This window comes from Denticeps clupeoides, chromosome 10, assembly GCF_900700375.1.
Source record: "Denticeps clupeoides chromosome 10, fDenClu1.1, whole genome shotgun sequence".
Classification (NCBI taxonomy): Eukaryota; Metazoa; Chordata; class Actinopteri; order Clupeiformes; family Denticipitidae; genus Denticeps; species Denticeps clupeoides.
Genome location: NC_041716.1, coordinates 15,341,446 through 15,357,154, shown reverse-complemented (window position 1 = coordinate 15,357,154; position 15,709 = coordinate 15,341,446). Strand labels below are relative to the sequence as shown.

The 15,709-nt window shown below is 42.8% G+C and overlaps 1 pseudogene; it reads right to left on the bottom strand.

Moving 5' to 3' along the window:
• Positions 1-655: 655 nt before the first annotated feature.
• LOC114798049 (myosin-7-like) lies at positions 656-14,525 on the bottom strand (annotated as a pseudogene).
• Between the last annotated feature and the right edge of the window lie 1,184 nt (positions 14,526-15,709).

Sequence of the window (15,709 nt, the reverse complement as noted above, 5' to 3'; positions counted from 1 at the left end):
GACATCAGCTAAGTGGTTTTGTACAAAAAAAAAGGTGGAACTAACTAAAACTGTAATTACAGACAAAACGTTTTTGAGGGTCTGTCCTGCTGCATTTGTTCGGGAACGTATTTAACCAGGATGTCTGTTTGCAGAACTTTACTTCTATTTCAGTCTTTTAACCATAAATACCAAATTACATCATGTGTTTGGTAATGAAAAATTAGGATGAACAAGCTTGCACACATATGTGCAATGTACAGGGCAGTGGCAGCCTAGCAGTTAAGGAAGCAAGCCCTGAAATCAGAAGGTTGCCGGTTCGAAACCCGATCTGCCAAGGTGCCACTGAGCAAAGCACCGTCCCACACATTGCTCCCTGGGCGCCTGTCATGGCTGCCCCGCTGCTCACTAAGACTGATGGTTCAATGCAGAAGGACACATTTCATTGTGTCACTGTGTGTTGTGCTTCACAATGACAGTCCACTTCACATTCGAATTAAATTTTATTTGAATATGGAGCAGTAAAATCATTCCCTCAAGTAGATGAAATGGTTTCCACCCCTTCCCAGAAACTAAAACACATCCATAATATGGTGTCTGCAACACGTCAAGTTTATTTGCATTACATCACAAACTGAATCCTCTTTTTTTTCATTGACGACATTCAGATTTTCCTTCATTCTGTAATCTGTAACGAGAAATACGTTTTCAATTTCTTTGGATAGTTTTCCATGTTAATTGTTTTCCTTAAGAGTGTGAAGCCGGTCTGTACCTTGATTTTGTGCTCTCTCGTGTGCACTCGTAGCTTGCTGACCTGCGATTCAGCAACCTCTCTGCACGCTCCTCAGCATCATCCAGCTCGTGCTGGATTTTTCTTACCTGGTCACGCTGCAATTCATCTGCTCCTCCTGACAGCCAGAGAGGAACCATGAGAAGTGAAATGAGTTTGCTCATAGTCAGGGAAAAGTGCTGCGTATGTGGTCCACACTCTACTTACTGCCTCCACAGCCTGCCTCTTGTAGCTCTTCAACTTGCCCTGCATCTTGTCAATCAGGTCCTGCATCCTCACCAACGTCTTGGCATCTTCTTCGGTCTTGGAATAATAGATGTGTAATGGATGAGAGGCATGAAACAGCTTCAAACAGTTAAACATATACTCTGTTCTACTGCTTTTACTGTAACACATTATAATAACACATCATGTAATATATATAATAATCTATATAACACATTTATCTAAAATGCAGCAATAAGGGTGAAATTTCAAATGCTTTATCCCATAATGAGAACATTGCCTTGGTTCTCCAACCGTTTGTGCTCAGGCTCCCTCTAGGGGTCGCCAGGATATTCTGAGATTCACAGCTGCTGTGTTTCAATGCGTGTAGTTAACATTTTTAATATCCTCGCTTGCTGTGTCTGCTGTATTGACAAAAGATGACATTCAAATGAGGAATGAATTGCCCTCTGTGTGAGTGCACTATGCAGTCCTTCACTGCTGTTTTTAAGCCTTTCATAATGGCCACATTTCAGAGGGCGGTAGTCACTCCGAAACAACTGCTATGCTGCAGCCTAGGCTGGGGCGGAAATATTATTTCAGAGAGCAACTGAGCTAAACTAATTACATTAATATACAATCTATGGTAGCACTCAGAGTTCTGTTTATATGTATCATAATTTTATGGTTTATGTATCATGAGAATATGATACATAAACCAAAATAAGTGTTATTACATATTAGACTCTGTGACATTGGTGTGTTTTGGTACCTGGAAGGTGAGCTCTTTGATCTTTCTCTCATACTTGCGTAGGCCCTTGTGCAAATCTGTAGTTATCTTCTGTTCAGACTCAAGCTCAGTTTCTAACTCCTTGACCTGTTGAATTGTGGGTACAAGGTCAGTGCAGCTGTTACTTCCCTCTGGCCTCATTGTCTCTTCAGTGTGATCAGATATGAAGAGCATTACCCCGTGATTCCAGCTTCTGAATATGCTTCTTGCCCCCTTTGAGGGCGATTTGCTCTGCTTCGTCGAGACGCTGCTGCAGGTCTTTGATGGACTGGGTCCATGTTCTTTTTCATTCTCTCCAAGTGAGAGCTGTGTCCTGCTCCTTCTTCAGTTTCCTCAGCCATCATGGCTGCCTGGATACAGGATAAACAAAGGAATGCAGCCCTTTAATAACAAGTTCAGTAGTTTTGAACTTGAGTCATCTCATTCAGAATTAAAACTGATCTACAGTGTTTTCTTAGCTCACTGTAACTCACATCAGTAATGGCCTTCTTGGCCTTGTCTTCAGCATTTTTGAACCCATGCACAGCATCATCTACTTCTCCAACCAACATGGATAGATCGCTCTCGAGCTTCTTCTTATGGTTCAGAATCACAGTATGCTAGAGAAAACATATTTTTACAAAGTATGCAATAGATGCTCGGTAAACAATGTAGATATTACAGGAGAAGAACAGTGAGCCTGTGGCTTTGAGGAACCCACCTGTGACTGAAGAAGGCTGATTCTCTCACTGGACTCCAGTAGTTCATGTTCAGCCAGCCGACGTCCTCGATCGGACTGTTCCACAAGGTCCCGCAACTCCTCCACTTCAGCAGCAAGCAGGGTAGACCGCCGCTCAGTCACCACAACCTGTTCTTTCAGCTCCTCATTCTGGTGGTTGGCTGTATCTAACTGCAGATGCAGCTCCTTTTGGATAAAAGAAAAGAATCTATATGTTTCCATACATTATTAAGACCAATATATATCATTCATATCTCCTCCCTCCTCACCCTAATTTGAGACTGTAGATGGTGAACTAATTGTTGGGATTCCTGCGCTTGTCGGTTGGCGTGATTCAGATGGATCTCCATCTCATTCATATCTGCTTCCATCTTCCTCTTAGCCTGACTGCTTCATTTCGGGACCTGAGTTCTGATTCTAGAGTGGTCTGCATGGTCTCAATATTGTGCTGATGGCTACGGCTGAAACCATAGGGATAATGAGTCAAAAGAAATCTTGGTTGCACAATTAAGCATGTGTATTACTAACATTTGATGTGAACTAATGTGGGACTGCAAAGTATGTGCGGTATTATAAATTAAAAAACCTTACCTAATAACAGATTATTTTAATATTATATTATTACAATATTAAGGTAATTTAATTTCACATATACATATCAGTAATGGAGCATAATAACGATAGGGTTTACTGTTGAGTGATGTCTTATCCTGGTCTTCTGAAATTATAAAGATCATCTTCCCTCCAAATTACCGGAGACTGTTGATCTCCTCTTCCTTCTCAGCAATTCTTCTTTCCACTTCTGCTTTAATACGATTAAGCTCAAGCTGAACACAAAGTGTCTTACTCTCTTCATGTCTAAAGTGCCCTAAAACAGACAGAGACAAGTTAGATACAGGTCACTTGTAATATTAACCGCAAGCCAAGTCAAATATATAAGCAAAAAAAAAAAAAAAACACTTTAATGATGAGACTTCTAATGAAAATGGTCTTCAGGTTTTTTAACAAAAAAGAAAAAATAATGTGATTCCTTTTTTTAAATCAGCAATGCATTGTGGTTAAAAGAGACCTACAGTTCTACAGAAGCAGAAATTATAACCCAATAAAAAATCGATGTAAATACGCATCATACAGCACACTGTTACTTACCTCTGCTTCCTCCAGTGCTGCCTGAATGTCAGTTTTATCATGGTCCAGGCCTTCTTCATCTTCTCCAGCTCATGGATGTTCTTCCCACACTGACTAATCTGCTCAGTCAGGTCTGCAATCTCCTCTGTGGGGGCATAATTTATTGCATAAGTGTTCAGAGGGGTATGTTGGTGTGTTTATTAATAATACAGATCATGGTGCTTATATTAACACTGCTACTAATAATAACTAGCAAGTAAAATTAATACAGAATTTAACGACAATAATATCGTTATCAAGGAAGAGTCAATGAAGAGTCAAGGAGGAGTCAATATACTACCTTTTTGCTGATGTGCAATTACTTCTGTCACCCATAACACCAACACCATGATGCTTTTATGAACATAAAATGGGAGGAGCCAATTGATTGATAGCTCTCATACATGCTGCTTCCTCATTCTGCATGAATTTAATCTCCTGTCCATCAAACCATCACATGCACACCTCCTTCCCACCATACATAGCAGGTTTGATTAAAAACACACCAGCCGTCCAACTTCATCTCATGTGCTATTTGCTAACCTTGCAGATTCCTGTTCTCCCGTTTGACTGTCTCCAGGTGATCCAGTGCTTCCTCGTAGGAGTTCTTGATCCTGAACAGCTCTGTGCTCAGGCTGCGGGCTTCCTTCTGGGAGTTCTCAAGCTCAGTTTGGGTCTCCCTCATATTTCTGTTTCCATTCTGACAGAACCTACAGCATTGGAAATCAGTCTTTAACAAGTCGGATATAGATGACTGGGTAAAGCATCTGAAAATTACAGGAGAACGGCAGTTGTATGGGAAACATGAGCAACATAAGATCATATTGTTATGATTCTTGCTTAAATTTTTGCAGACCTTGTCAAAGTTGCGTTGTTTCTTGTCCAGGGCGGAAGCAGCAGCTTTGGAATCGCTCTAGGTCTACCATCAGATCCTCAATCTCAGTTTGTAGCCTCAATTTGGTCTTTTCCAGAGACGCAGATTTAGCGTTAGAGGCCTCAACGGCTTCTTCAGCACTCTGAAGATGAGCGACCAGCTTCTTCCTACATGCACAATTACACCATTCAAATCCCACCTACTACCATTGTGTCCCTGAGCAAGACACTTAACCCTAAGTTGCTCCAGGGGGGGACTGTCCCTTTAACTACTGATTTTGGATAAGGGCGTCTGATAAAGTTGTAAATGTAAATGTCCTTACTTGGCCTCCTCTAGCTCCTCTGTTCTCTGGACAGATCAGTCTCGTACTTGGTTCTCCACAAAGCGATCTCGGCATTGGCCTTGGACAGGGCTCGCTGCAGCTCAGACCTCGCCTCCTGTTCGTCCTCGTACTGCTCTCTCAGCAGGTCAGAGTCATGTCTCGAGGACTGCAAGGCATGGGCTAAGGCGGTGGTTTGCCTGATGAACAAAGACATGGGCATCAGAGATTGTGTGTAGCCTAGCGCATTAAACTCAAACATACAAGCTTTATACATTGAACTGTTTAAATTATTTTTTTTACTTTCATCTCTTCCTCTAGTTGTTTCTTTAATTCTTCCATGTTCTGGGAAATGGTGCCTTTGGTGCGCTGTAGCTGTAGGACCTGGATCTCTCGCTCCTCAAGTCTATGGCTGACCTCCGCTTTATAATAGGAACAGATGCGAATTGAGAAATGTGGGTTTGTATAAATATCTATACAAACCCCATCTGACTCAAAGAACGAAGTTGCTGATGAACGAAACCTACCATAGTCAGTTTGGACCCGGGCTCTTGTGAGCTCAGGTCTGTGATTTGCCTCTGGAGTTCGTCGACTTTGCTCCTGGACTCATTCAGCTGGTCCTCAAACACTCTGCACATCTTCTCTGTTGTGGCCTGGATCAAGAGGGTGGTTGCTTGCTCAATGCAACATTGAACAGACAAGATTGTGCTCTTGCCCGTTTGTCTGATTTAACTGTGCATGTTAATAGACGTTTTGAGCCAGCCTTAGCAGCAAAGCATGCAAATTCCCCACTTGTGGGACTAATAAAGGATCATCATATCTTAAGCAGAAACAGACCATAAACCCGTCAAAATTAGCAGCTTAACCAGCCTGATATCTGACTGATATCACACCAATAAGCATACAATTGCTTTATAGAATCTGTAACAACTGTAATGCTTTCTTGCTCACCTTGGCCTTGGAAAGGTGCTCCAAGTTGGAGGCCAGGTCCTCAGCTTCCAGTTTTGGCCTCGGCTTTCTCCTTCTCTAGCTTCTGCTTGACACCGCTGAAGGCTGGTCCAGCTGCTCAGCCAGCTCAGCCACGCTCTCGGCATGCTTCCTCCTCAGCAAGGCGGCCGTGGCTCGTGCTGCAGCGAGGCCTCCTGCAGGTCGCGGCGCATCTTCAGGAAGTCCGCCTCGCGCTTCTTGTTCATCTCGATCTGGGCCGCAGTGGGCACCGCCGGCCTCCTCCAGCCTCTCGCTCAGCTCCTCCAACTCCCGAGTCACGTCGCTGCGCTGCTTGTCAGCCTTGGTTTCGAGCTGACCGCTCGGACTCCACTACCTCTTCTAGCCCTTCGATCCGAGGACTGTCAAGCGAAACGCCTCTTAAAGCACCAAGCATGGAAAACAACGAGGTGCGTACTACTATCTTAATAATTATCTTAGCGTATGAAATACATACTGTAGCTCTTTGTTTTTTGTTTGTAGTTGCATAACTAAGGCTTGCTCATCTTCCATCTTTGAAAGCATCTGACTCATTTCAAAGTCTTTTCTGAAAACAAGAGGAAAGGGGGTGGGCCCTGTCATTCCGAGATGAACTTCTGGTTTACATGGACACTTTGTGTCTTAAGGGGTAACATTACTTGCTAAGCCTCTCTTCCAGCTTGCTGTTTGTCGTTTTGGCAGATCCATGGCAGATTCAACGGACAGCTTGAAATCGCTCTCCATCTTGCGTTTCACCTCCGTTCGATGTCCATGCGCTGTTTTCTCTCCTGCTCCAGAGAGCTCTCAAGCTACATAATGGTGAGAAGAAACAAATCAGAAAAAGGATCAGAGTGCATTATGTGCATTAATGTTTGCAGTAGACACGTAATGATGTAGACACCCACATCATCTACTTGTTGCTCCAGTCTGACTTTGCTTTGGCCAGCATGTTGACCTTGTCCTCCTCAGCCTGCAGATCGTCCAAAGCCTGTTGGTGGGCATCCTGAAAGGCCTTCTTCTCTCTAGTCAGCTTCTGGATGGCGTCATCTAGTGCTGCCATCTCCTCCAGTCAGGTTCTTCACCTGGAGAGTGGTAAGGTGATGTGTGTGAAGAAGGGCTCTGCATCCATAAAGGGACACTTTTGGATAAGGTTTCTTTTCCTTTTTGCCCAGAATTCATTTGAATGGATGGCAGGATTTTTCTCACCTTGTTCTCAATGCCATGCTTTTCCTTCTCAAACTTGGCACAGCGTGATTTCTAGATCATCGACTATCTTCCTCAGCTCAGCACACTGGTCTTCAAGCTTCCGTTTCTTTGTAAGCATGCTGGCACTGACCTCCTCTTCATCCTCCAGCCTCTCTGTCAGCTCTTTCACTTTGGACTCCAGCTGGAGCTTAGATTTGATGAGAAGGTTTACAGCGATCCTCTGCATCCATCAGGTTATCCTGCTCCTGTAGCGGGTGGCACTAATCGTGGATGGTGGGTGCATTATGCATGCTAATGATATTTTATGCCATTTTGTTCTGTACAGTTTGATACCAATTATAAACTCACAGCTTGAAGCTGCAGGGAAAGGTCACTCTTCTCTTGAATGAAGGACACCTGCCTCTCTTCCAACTCCTTACGCTTGGCATCAGATCTTTCCAGAGCTTCTTTTAGCTTCTGGAACTCATCCTTCAAAGCGGCAAAGCTCCTTTCTGTAGATGCACTTCGCAGCAAATGGCCTTAGCCTTGAAGAAAAGCCTCATCCAGGGCCAGCTCTTCACAGAATAAAATGCTCGTACGTTCCACTGGATGACCATGATTGCCTCTCTGTAGACACATCAGAGAAATGGTTCTTTAACTGGGTAGTAAATAAAAAAGCACTCAGTGACACCTTGACGGTTCAGGATTTGAACCCACTACCTTTTGATAATGGGTCTGCTATCTTACGCGCTAGGCCACCATTGCCCCAACATGTTGGCTGAGGCAGGATGGTAAAACCGTAGCTCAAACACTGACTGTACGTACAATAAGTAGCTAACTGGTGTTTGATCATTGATGGAATACATGTAAGTAAGCAATATCATGGCAGTAAGCAGCTAAGTAAAGAAGCCACACGACAAGACGTACAGTATTTTTACTCCTTCCTCCCATTCAATGACCCATCCTTGGCCTCAGTATATGTGACATTCTTTTCATATCGATGCTGCAACCAGAGCCACCTCTGTCCCATTGTTCTAAATTCGCTCTGTACTTCATATCCAAATACGGGCTGGTGCCACTGCTAGAGCTGCGCCTCTGCCAAACAGGCTGATATTGTAAATCACTTCCACATTGTCTGGCATGGTGACACACACCACCAGGCAGAGGTTGGGCTGAGGTCATTGATTATCTGAATCAAAGCCTTCTGTGAAACAGTAGGACTTAATACCCTTGTCACCATGGGACGGTATTCCAGTGTGTGGTCCCCTCATAACTTCAAGCAAGCCAGAACAAAAGGACAACGGAGAATGGAGTTATTTATAATGCACAGCAGAATAGGGGCTACTGGACAGCTGTTGACTGCTTGATGGTGGAGCCAAGCTCCCAATACCCCCCCCCCCCCCTCCTTCCCCAAATAAGGGGTTCTTATTTCAACACTACTATGAGGGGTCTCCAGCAGATTTTTTCCCTGAGACCCCCCCCCCATAAGACATAACTCATAGCCACGTGTCAGACACACGCCACTGAAACAACTGTGGCATACTCACAAGCATTCTTGACATACAAAAGCCAACTTGGAGGTGACACACCCATGCATATACATATCCTGACACATGCATGAGGATCCACGGCATTAGCGTTAAATTAAGAGCTGCTCTCGGATATTCTTGACAATGCAGCGTAATGTGTTGATTGCCCCAGAGCTTTTTAATTGTCAGTGTCTGATTAGGAATATATTCAGTTTTTTTCTGGATGAATCAGACAAGGAGCAGGAACCATTCTTACTGGTGCTTCAAGATCCTTGCCCGTTCCAGCCTCATGATCTTGCCCCTGCAGAATGCTTGCAGCAGTGTGATGACCTTGGCCAAACGCTGGTCCCTCTTGTCCTCTAGCTCTCCCAGGAGGCCTGCCTTGAAAAACACCTAGAAAAAACACATGCAGAAGTGTCAGAGCAACTATGTTCGATAGAGACCTGGATTATGATGATGGAAATCATTAATATTGCAAAATGTAATTCTGCAAACTGTGCCGTTTGAACTATTACAGCATGACAGTAATGTTTGAGTTTATACATCTTGGGTCAGTTTAGACAACAGTTTGACTTGAGATGAGATATTTGAGATGAGCCAATTATTTTTAGCATTGCGGAAACCTCTGCTATGTGGCTGTCACATGTAAAGGAAAAACAGCTGTAGCTGTGCGCAGTCTGAGGATTTATTACTACTCTTATACAGCATGTACAGTGTGTTGAATCATGAATGTATGTACCTTAGTGTGACCAAACTTGTACTGGCTGTGGTCATGTCAAGGAGCTCAGAAGTTTTTCAGATGCCTTTCTGCTGTCCACAAAAGTGTCTTCTGGGATGGCCAGAGGACTCAGGATACGATATCTTCATAGCCATAGAGAAATGAAGAAAGATGACTACATACTTCTCCCAAAATTTGTTAGACATGTGCACAGTGAGAAGCTTCAAGAAAAGAAGATTCAAGAAAAATCATTCTATTCCAACTAAGAACCGCAAATAGAAAATTCCTTTCAAGATATTGCTTCTCTTAATCTCCTGTGCCACTGAAATAAAAATTCCAATAGTTTTTTAGCTGACTGAGGACCCATTATAATCTCTGCTCTCCACTAAGCACCCTTGATTCAGAATTGGATGAAGATGAATCAGAGAACAAGCCACTCACCGCTTTTTAAATTCAGCATAGATGATGCGATTTGGAAATCCCTTCCTACAGATCCGTATTCCCTCCAGAACAACCATTACAAGCGCAGCTGATGCAAGACCAGAATGGATCCATCTCTCCTAAAACCAGATCTTTAAAGATTCTTGCGGTGCATTGTTTCATAGAAAGAGACTTCCGGTCTGTCATTTCCTACCTGGATTCTTTGTTTCATTAGGAATGATGCACCGCACAAAGTGAGGCTGGGTACTTCGTAAGTTGGCCATCAGCTTATTTAGATTCTCCTGCAGGCAGAAGGTCATTGAGACCATTCAGTTTATTATTGGTTGCCCAGATTCAAGCACAATCATTCCATTTTCTCATAAGCCTACAAGAGATCTATCTAATGGCGGTCCCTTTTACCTTTTGTCACCATGAAGTGTAGGAAAGAAGAGTTAGCACAGACTTAAGTGATGTTCATGAATTCATTTCCCCTAAAACATCACTGCAAGTCTTAACTACCTCCTTCTCCATCAGGAGAGTGGCCACTGACTCTAAGAAAGACCCAAAGCAGGTTTTGTTCCTGCACCTGAAGAGTCTCTACCAAGAGTTATTATGCAGAAATGACTTTATTTCAAAGCACAGCAGTATCTGCTGGCCCACCTTGTGCAATTGCGATACGGTCTGGAAGGAAGCACCTTTCTTCCTCTTCTCTTTAACCTTAAATTCCCCAGCTGTGGGAAATAAAGAAAACGTAAATTTTTGTCTATAATTAATCAGCAGGCTTTCTTCTAGACAGGATGCAGTACCCTGAATCAGCACCAATGTAGTTCTCAAAGAGGCTTGCCATTAACTTGTTTGAGGACTTCTGAAAATGTCCCACAACTGTCTCATTTAAGGGGTCTCTGTTCTTCTCAATCCAGCCCATAATGTTGTACGGTACCTGAAGGGAGACAGCATGTAATGGTGTATTCATAAATGCGTCGAATTCGCATTTTAATATTTTCAAAAGACATAACTGTCATGAACATACCACTCCAGCATAATGCACAATCTCAAAGTGGGCCTCAAACTTGCGTTTCTTGTCTGGTTTTGGTTTAAGGAAGTTAGGAGACTTGCCCAGATGGTTATCATAGAGCTTGGTCTTGAAGCTGTTGTCCGTGGACTTGGGGGAACATGCACTCTTCCTCCATGATGGACATTATCCCTAAAGGCTGGAGATCAAACAACATCACACATTAGGCCAGCGTTGATTCTCGTTCTTCCTCTTCAAGGTGTCTTCAGCCACACAAGTGAGGGCATGGTAATTTCATTGTGACGTGTTGTACCAAGTGAATCAACTGATGAGGTGCACAGAGAACTTAAAGAACCAGAATATGTTCTCTTCGGCTATATACCTTTTCAATGAGATCAATGCAGGATTGAAGGTCCAAGCCAAAGTCAATGAATGTCCACTCAATGCCCTCTCTCTATACTCATCCTGTTCCAAGATGAACATATGATGGTTGAAAAACTGCTGCATCTTCTCATTGGTGAAGTTGATGCAAAATTGCTCAAAGTTGTTGAACTAGAGGAAAGGAACCCAATAATTAATTTATTTGCAGTCATCCATCTAACAATGCATGAACAACAAAGTAAAAAAAAAACCATTAGCATACCTCGAAAATCTCAAATCCTGCTATGTCCAGAACTCCAATGAAAAACTGCCTTGGAATGGCTGTGTACAACGTCTTGTTAATTCTGCCAACCAGCCACTTAAACATGCGGTCGTAAATGGATTTTGCCAGAGCTCCTACCGCATAGTTCACCTATGGGCACGTAAACACCATTTATAAACTACCTCAAAAGATACTACTAGATTCTAAACCACTGCTTCATGTGTTAGTATTCCCAGTTACCAACTCAAGTAATGAAGAATATGTGCATACGTGTTATTAATAATTTTAACAGTGTAACCTGTCTACAAACAACAAGAAGTAAAATCCGCAGAACAGTAAAACAGGAGGAACAGTCGAAACTGAGTATAAGGTAAGCATACATCAGCTTGCTGAGTTTGGTTACCTGGTCAACAGTCTGGCCGTTCACAATATACTCATTTCCCACTTTGACCCGCGGATTTAGAAGACCCTTCAGAAGATCTGCTGAACTGATCCCCATGAGATAGGAGGCTTTATCAGCACCTGAAGATTAGAAAGAATAGAACAGTGACTATCCAGCCTCTATTCTGCCTTTCTGTGCATAGAGACTATGCACTAGTGCTTGTTATGAGGACACAGCTCTTGAAAGCAACTCTTACTTTCTGTCCCATCAGCCTCTGCCTGTTCTTCTCTTCTGCTTCAACTTTGAACTTCATGTTGCCAAAGTGCTAATGCCACCGACTATCTTATAACAGCCATATTTCTCCTCTGGGGTAAAAGCCCAGGGTGTCCATTGCGTGCTGGTGAGTAAAGCAGAAACAGAGTGTAAGAGAACACTGAGGATGATGTGAAGGGTTCAGGATGTGAGGTATTGGCACTTACATCTGTGGCCATTAGCTCCTCCCGTCACTCATATTTTCAACTGCGATTACACCCTGAGAGCATAAGTGGTAATCGTAGGGGTTGGAGGAAACCAGCAGCATATCTGTGTGACACGAATAATAAAAGTGCATTTTAGAAATGTGCAGTTCTTCAGAAAAAAACAGATTAACTAAGATAAAATTATTTATAGACATGAAGTTTGTAAAGAACCTTTAAGCTCAGGTTCCTGTGAGACAAGATCTGATAATAGATATGGAAACTCTCTCTCCGGGTTGCTGAAATATCACTCTGGAGTTTTCCAGAAGATCTTCAGATGCATAAATTTTATACAAGGTTGGTGAGAAATAGAGTAATGACAAGTTGAATCATCTTCATTCATGTTCAAAATACCAATCTTACAGATATCAATTTCAGCAGATGCCAGTTTCCCTGTCGGGACCAAAATGGATCCTGATAAACTTTCCTGAATGGTTTGAGAGAGCAAGAATTAGACACTGAACGAAAATTTTACAGAAATGTGAAATGTTCAACAACATGTTACAACAAAAAAAAGTGTAACTTACAAAGCGAGAGGAATTATCATTCCTCACTGTTTTAGCATTCCCAAAAGCCTCCATTGCAGGATTGGCCTCAATGATCTGATCCTCTAAAGTGCCCTAAAGGTATAAAGCATATGTTAGCTATCAGGGTCAGCACCGGTTGTGAAGAACAATACAATACACAAGGTAAAGGGAGATTAGGAGACCAATGATGTTTCTGAGGTAAGGGATCTGGAAATTGAGATGGGCAGAAAAACTGGGGAAATGGGTAAAAAACAAGGAAGAAAAAACAAGAATAAAATCATGATGTGGGAACTCCTGGTCAAAATGTTAACATTAAAAAGAAAATGATGAATAGGATGATGACAAAAATGAGTTGATTTCCCAAAGAGAGGAAAAAAATTGTAAGGAAAAGATTGGGCACCACATGACTGGGGTCACATTGTTATTAAAGGAGCATTGGGATTACCTGGATTACATTCAGGAATTATGTAAAAAGTTTATTTATATAACAAAAAGAAGAAGAAAAAGATGGGGTAAAAACACTCAGAAAAAGGATGAGGGAGAAAATGGACGCAAACGGGTGGTTTTCTGCCCTTACTCCTTTTTTGCTGGCTGCTTCACCGAGAGCAGCAACAATGGCAAAATACTGAATTACACGTTTCGTGTTGACAGTTTTGCCAGCACCGGATTCTCCGCTATGAGTAATAGACAACATGTGAATTGCATGGAAAAAAAAGTTATAAATACAAAATGAGAAAGGCCACCAAAACGGCACCAAAAAACGCAACCAAACATTTGATAATGTTGAACTTACGTGATAAGCATGGATTGGTTCTCACAATCTGGGGGGGGGTGAAACCATAATAGAATTAAATACCTAATGGCAGATTTGAAAAATTCTTCAAAACAGAGGAAAGAAAAGGAAACACTTACTGCGTAGCATGTCATTGTAGGCGTTGTCAGCGATGGCGTAGATGTGGGGAGGGGTTTCCGACCGACGCTTTCCCTGTAAGCAGCGACCACCCCAGCGTGTAGACCGGCAGCCATTTTATATGGATTCACAGTCACACAGAACAGGCCAGAGTAGGTCTACAGAGACACGCAGAGACTCAGGTTGACGAGTACTACAGTCTGACTGCACATGGAAATCTGTTGGTTTCAGGTACGGTTCAACCCCAATAGAAAAGCCAACTCACATAGATCATCCAGTTGCTGTAGCGTCTTCTCAGATTGAAGAGCACCGAGGCTTCGTTGAGGTTGGTGAGCATGGCCATGTCCTCAATCATGTCAAATTTTGGGGGGTTCATCAGCTGAATGTCTCCTTCCCTCACTGTTAGGATCTGTTAGGATTTATTACAAAATGACCATTATCGACATCAGAAGCAGATACTCCTACTCAAACATGGAATATTTCAAATAACAAATATCATATTGCACAAGAACTTAGTTTTTTTTTTACTTGCCATTTCTACATTGTAGAACACTCACAACCATTCGCTTCACTTTAATTTTTTTTTATTGTCTAAAGGCAATTCATTTGTGGCCAGTTCACTACTAAATATATTGGTGCAGGACGGTGTAACACCGTAATCCCATGTTTTAAGACAGTAAATCGTTCAGCAACTAACCCTGCCATCCTTGGTTTCTACAGTAGCAATGCCTCCATCGATGTCCTTAACTTCAACTTCAATGTAGGCTTCCTTCTCCTCTGGCACAAACACCCGCTTAGTACCGAACAAAAACACAACACAACCTCTCCAAAACCATTCAATTCTCTTTTTCCCATCAATAATATGAAACACGTTAATCATAGTTCAGGTTCATTCAAGGAACATTTTTTTTATTTGTCTAGTATTTTTAATTCCATACAAAATTTATGGAGCAGTCACGGAACGCTCCTCCTGGAATCACTTTTGGCTTCAGTTTACCCTTTAACCAGTTGTCATGCTGGTTACATATAGTGAGCTATCAGAAGGGAAAGCAGGAGAATTTTCTGATCCCTAATGACAAAATCCCCTTAAAGTTACCCTGTGCAAGAACCCAAGATGGAACTGTGAAGCACATTCCAGTGCCGCGAGGAGAATAATCGGTACCGTCAAAGGCATGGGCCTGTGCCCGCCAGCTGTTCCAGGTTGGTTTTGCGGAGAAATGGGCCGCCTCCCCAAACTCTTTCATTTCTCATAAAGAGGGACATGGTCACGGCTCCAGGCCCCGTGCAACCTCTGACGCACCTGCAAAATGAAGGTTCCCACATGTTACTCTCCGCACTGATGAAGGATGGTGAAGGGAATCTGTGTTAAACTGCTAGACTATTCGAGAGAAGAAAAACAAAAAAACATAAAACGGTACCAGAAGTCTCCTGCGGACAGCGGCTTCCACCGTTTTCAGCTACTTCTGCAGAGTGTAAAGGAACAAAAGACAACGGGGCTATCTGAGGCCTGCTCACTGACCTTCGAGCTCACACACCGGTTTGGCCTCGACTCTGGACACTGAGCCCCTTTTTATTGTTTCCCCAAGGTCAGTGTTGGGGGGAAGATATTCAGAAATCTCCATGTGTCCAGCGCCCCGCGCTCACTGATTGGCTGAACGGCGATGGCCGGCCCGGACAGTCACAAAAGGCATCGCGATTTTGCCCTCGGCACAAACCTACTGTAAGCTGGTTATTTTTAAACAGCATTGCGTCCTGCAGAGATTTATACTGCAAGTAAAGTTACAGCAGAGAGGTTGGCTGATGGCACATTTACAATGCCACTCAAAACCTTTTTTTTTTTTTTTTTACACTGTGACATTGAATGTTTTAACGTGTATTCTTCGGAAGATTGTATCATGTCATTCTGTGATTATTACAATGCATAAACTTCCAAAATTCAATTTCTGTTGCTGATCGTATAGAATATTTTTACAAAAATGGGAGGCCAGCGGCATTTTATTGTACATTTTGGAAACTAGAGAAAATGTCCATCCGCACATCCACCGGCAATGCATGTCCATCCCA